This window comes from Carex rostrata, chromosome 8, assembly GCF_964058835.1.
Source record: "Carex rostrata chromosome 8, lpCarRost1.2, whole genome shotgun sequence".
Taxonomy (NCBI): Eukaryota; Viridiplantae; Streptophyta; class Magnoliopsida; order Poales; family Cyperaceae; genus Carex; species Carex rostrata.
This window is the reverse complement of record NC_135925.1, coordinates 13,924,779-13,930,849: the sequence shown is the minus strand read 5'-3', so window position 1 is coordinate 13,930,849 and position 6,071 is coordinate 13,924,779.

Genomic DNA, 6,071 nt, shown 5'->3' with positions numbered 1-6,071 from the left:
TCAAAAACTAATTTTGATGAAATTTATTGAAAATATTATTTACGTACAATTTTTTTGACGTAAAATTAATTATTCGCTTTCATGAAAAATTGCCTAAAACTAATATTAATTGATGAAAGCAAACAAATATATTTAAACAGGAAATTAAAAAACAAAGCATCAAGCAAAAAGCAACAAAAACATAATATAGTCCATTTGACGTGTGATTCTTAACTTTCAGGAATGATTCTAGCTTGAAGAAATTTAATGAGATATATAGTTTATAGCGGGAAAAATTAAATAAAACATGTGAAGGGACACATTCAGTTTCATAATTATCGCAGCATGCAGTTCTTATAACAAATAGTTACAAACAGTTACAACTTGAAACAGAACTTGAAGAAGTCCCCAACAACATTGTTTTTTTTTTTTTTTTTTATCATAACTGTTATATGTTTTTTAAGAGTGTCAATGTGTACGAAATGGATCGGATAAAAATATTTTAATACTCTTTTCCCATTATGTTAATTAAAAAAATGTTACCCTTATCCATATCTAATAAACTAAAAAATAAATCTTATAGGTAACTATCTTATCAAATATAGTGCATATCAGATAAACAAATAATAAAAAGATGTCATCATCATCATCATTATTATTATTAGTATTATTATTACACACCGAGCAGTTTGCTAGGAGGTCAAGAGTTTGAATCTCTCTCATAACATTTTAGCTTCTGTGAAACTTTAAAAAAAAAGAGAGAGAGAGAATTGGGTTGAAGAAAGTACTTGTTTTACTTCCCGCTCATATCTTCATTTTCAAAACTCAAACATTTGATTCAAAAAGTGCAACTTATTCTCCAAAAAATATAAATTTTGGTCTCCAAACACATTTTAATACAAAAAAAATTAAATTTTTTGAATTGAATATTTAAACTTTAAAAATAAAGATACGAGTGAGAATAAAACATACACTTTGTTTCTCAAAAAATAATAGCCCAAAAAAGTGAACCTGAGATATCAAAAAGCAGCACAACCTATTTCTTATATTATTAGATAAAGAGGGAGAGAGAAGAAGAAAAAGAAAGAGACAAATAGAAAGAAGAGAAAGAGAGAATTGGCAGCTGCTGCCAATTTTTCAAAAAAAGAAAGAAGAGAAAGAGAGGGTAGATAGAAAGGAGAGAGAGAGAGAGATCTGTTTTATTGAGAGATTAGAAAAACCCAAAGCACGAACAAACAATCCACAAATATTATAATATATATAGTAAATGATGGTCTTGTTTGATTGAGGTCTAAACTATAAAATAAAGGGTTCATGTTTCACTTAAATCGTCAAACGTAATTTAATTGAATCGGCTTTACATTTAGTCTACAACTGTGGTTTAAACTTGCAAATTCTTATTTTGTTATCTCATTTATAATTTTTCATCTCCTTTAAATTATTTTAAAAAATATATATTGATTGTTAACTAAATGAAATGGTACAATATTAATGTATAAATCAATTTGGTCAAACATTACTACTTAAAAATCTACATAAAATGTTAGATAAATTTATCATAAATTACTAAATAAAAAAATTATATAAAATGTAATATTAATAACTTTGATATGCTATAATTTAAACTACAAATTCTAATCAAATGAGAAATAACTTAAAATATGACTTAACTTTAGATTTCAATCAAACATGAATAACTTTAACCGACCTAAATTGGAATAATCAACTTAGACCTCATTAGTCTTGGAAAATAAGTGCCCCCATACTGACAAGATGGATGAGGCAATGGTCGAAGCGAAGAGCGGTGGTCATATTCACTAGGCATAAGTACCAAGAGTAGTGGCTAGATACACTAAGTGGAAGCACCTACTTGAATGGAGACCATAGCAAATAGTGGTGGCTGAATCCACCAGGCGGAAGTATAAAAAATAGTGACCATATCCACTAAGCAACTGTCTTTTTCTCCAATGCACGAGGGAGAATATAGGTATCTCCAATCAGGAGGGAACAATGTGCGCACGACTTTCAAACGTTTCCTATCGATGGGATGTGAAGTCATGTTGCAGCTTGCAAAAGTGGTGCATTGCATCTATTTCTATAAAGTAAGAAATCGGCGACCATTGTATCTATCTCTCAAAATCAACTGTCTTTTTCTCCAATGCACAGGCCGCATAAATTGACCCAACATTGCTGACACACTTTACTATCTCTCAGACTCAGATTCAGACTCAGTCTCTCTCAATCTCTCACACACACACAAAACATTGCTGCCACACTTTACTCACCCTAGTACCCATTTTAACTGGTATTCCTTTTTTTTTTTTCTTCTAAGTAAACCGACCCTTTTCCTTTTGGAAACAAATCCGCTGTTATTATGTTGGAATATTAGAACTCTAATTAAAATAATGGCAGCTGTTCAACTTTGTTAAAGTTTTGCGTATAAAAAAATCTTAATGGCTGCCATTGGAATAATAGGTTAACATGTCCTGTTATTCCAATGGAATAACAACCGATTTTTTTTCTGACTTTTTTTAGTTACAATTTGAAAAAAAAAAATACAAAGTTAGACATAGAATTGAAAAAAAAGAGAGAAATATTATGGTACCCCGAGCTATCATATCCGAGCGCGTCCCCTAAGTAGTTTAACAGAAAAAACTTCTAATGTTATCTAACTTTCATTTCCAGTTTTAATATCAAAACATTTAAAGCTATATTTATAACATTTTACAATGTAACTTGCAAGCATGTAAACCTCTGTCTGAAAGTATTAAAATTCTAAATCTGCATAGTTTTAACTCCTAACTACTTTTTGTCTTCAAGTCAAAAACGAAAATATTCATTTCACCCACTTTTTTTTACTTTTTCTCTTATCATTATAATTTATTTTTTCGACGATCCGTGATGAATTTTACGAATCTAAAAATACGAACGTTTTATATTCAATTTTATCTTTCAAATAAAATCCATGAAGAAATACTTTTGAGTAATTTTCAAGTCATTTGTTTTTTTAAAGTAAAACTCATGAGCATTTTAAATTTTCAAGTTTTTAAATCTCAGTCTACAACTATTAAAATTTTCAAGGCTTTGTACATGAGGTTTATATGTTTTGTAAATACAGTGTTATTGTTGAGGTTTATATGCTTTGAAATGCTATTGTTGAGGTTTTAATTCTTTGTACATAAGGTTTATATGTTTTATAAATGAGCTTTGTAAATGCAGTGTTATTGTTGAGGTTTATATGCTTTGAAATGTTATTGTTGAGGTTTTAATTCTCTGTACATGAGGTTTATATGTTTTATTCTAGAGATTTAAAGTGTTATTAATGAGGTTTATATGCTTGTACATGAGGTTTATATGCTTGTAAACAGAGATTTAAATTATTTTGAAACAAAATAAAAAAAAACTGAAAGTCACAAAGATTTAAAGTGGTAAAAAAATTACGACACAAATATAACTCGAAAGTTATTCTTCATGGATCTCATTTGAAAGAGAAAATCGGATAAAAAATATTTATATTTTTAGATTTGCAAAATTCATTACGGATCATCGAGAAAATAGATGAGAATGATCAAAGAAAAAAAAAGTGGGTGAAAGGAATATTTTCGTTTTTGGCTTGAAAATAAAAATAGTTAGGAGTTAAAACTATACAGATTTAGAATTTTAATGCTTGCAAACAGAGGTTTAAATACTTGCGAGTAGTATTGTAAAATATTATAAATAGAGCTTTAAATGTTTAGATATTATTGCTGAAAATGGAAATTAAATAACATTGAAAGTTTTTTCTGTTAAACTACTTGGGGGACACGCTCGGGGATTTTGTTTGAGGTACAATTATCAAGCTCCAAAAAAAAAATACACATATTGGTACAAAGTTAATATATGCACACCACCAAGAATTTAATAATACATATGTGCCCCGAGAGTGTTATTTTTGAGTGGTGTGTAGATACAATATGCGTGTCATTGTTACACCAAAAAGGTATAGTACTAAGTTTCAATACAACAAGATGTACCTTTTATCCCTAAATACACTTTTGGTTCAGATTGCAAGTATACAATCCTATCGTGTAGTATATTATCGGGTATCGATCCACAGAGAGTATGGTTAAAAGCTAGGTTTTGTACTTTGTCAATTAATTTCAGAAAATAAAAGAAAGTAAAGTGCAATAAAAGTAAATTGGGGGGGGGGGGTTTGTTCTAACAATTCCTAAGTTTTGGATTCAATACTCGAGTGAGAGGAATTTAAAACAATTAAACTAAATAAAGGAAATAAAGATTGGTTTGCTTTCAAGTAAAGGAGATCGAGGGGTATTCGGTCTACAATCCCTTGCTAATTCTATCTATTCGGTATTTGTTTAAGTTCATGTATGATTTGATGAGGTTTCTAGCCTAATATGTCATTAAGGGTCACTTTCATGAATTAATAACGTGTCTAAGTAATTCGAGCTTCACGATTAGGTCCTTCACCCTAGCTACCTAGACCATAAGCTCTTGTTAGACTCTCATCTCCTCAAATATTGGTACTTCACAATTAAGTCCATTATACCAATACCCAATTCAATCTCACCAATACCCAATTCAATTTGAGATTTCCTAATTAGAGTTTGGCTTCACGGTTAGGTCCTTCACCAAGTTCCTAATCTTAATTTCTGTAGTTCCGGCTTAGATTACAAATTGGTTAGATCCTAATCTAAACCTAAGGTATTTGCATTCATAATTTGGTACTATCCTATTGATCCTAGTCAATTTTGGTTCTTTCGAATCCAAAATGGGATAACTACAATTCAAGTACTAATTATGTAATTAACACAAATGATAAATCACAGAAATTAACAATCAAATCCCATAAAAACAATCATCACAAAAACAAATAACCGAATAAGATACAACTAGATAAGTTCATGCATTGACCTAAACCCCTAGAGAGAGATCTACTCTCTCTTGGAGAAATCCATTATAAAAATTGGCAAAAATAAGAAGAAATGAAATAAAGAAATGATTACACCCTTTATTGGATCAATACCCTCAATCTTGCTGACTTCTTGCTTGAATCTCCTTCTTTTCCCTCCTAGAAAAGCTTTCCTTGGCTGCAGAATTAGATGAGAGTTGATTTTGTTTGAATGGGAATGAACCTCCTCTTTTATAGCCAAATGCTATGCCCAATTAAGAGGCTCGGAAGTGGAGTTAGTGGGTGCTATATTTGGATTGTTTCCCGGGTTGTCTTGTCCACATTTGGCTGTCAAAACACGTCCTTGGTGCGCTAAAAATAGAAACCGTGTTGAAAACGAGTATTTCTGGCTGTCTGCGGGTCCAGGCGGATGCTCCGACTCCAAGTTTCATTTTTTAGATTCTCAGGTTGTAGATCTTCTTGTTAGCTTTCCAAAAAGTGGTCATAAGCCCAAAACGGAGTTACGAGTCAAAAGTTATGGTTATTTTAAGATCAGGCTCTAGTTATGCGTTCTGCTACAGTGCGGCCAGGCCACCCGCACTGGGCTCGGTTTTTCCTGTGCGTCCAGATTTCGGCCGCATCGAAATCCGTGCGTCCGCACGGATTTGATGAATAGCTTATTATACATTTTTAAAATTGGCACGCGTCCAGAAATCCATCTAAGTACTTAGGGCGGCCGTATCGCAAACTGTGCATCTGCACTGGGCATGTTTCTGCTGTTTTCTTCGTTTTTCTTCATTTTCTACAAATTAAAACCAAACAAACGCAGTAACTTGATCTTAGGTGTATTTTATTCACTTTATTTTCAAAATACAAGATATTTGATATTATTTCGTGATAAAAATTAGATCAAATATGTATAAATTTAGGCCTATCAGTCACCGATTCTTGAGAAGTACGTACTTAGATTTTATTTGCGTATCTAATATCTTTATTTTATTTTTCTAATTTGACGATCTAATTTTTTTTTCCAAATAATAATTAAAAAAATATTCGGAAGAAGAAATCCTATAAACTATATAGAAGTAAAGGTGTATGAAAAATCTTATCAATATCCGAATTAATTGCTCGCCAACTAAAAAATTACGTCTATTTTAGTATATTTTTCAAGATTGAAGATTATAGATTCAAAATTCAGCACCTG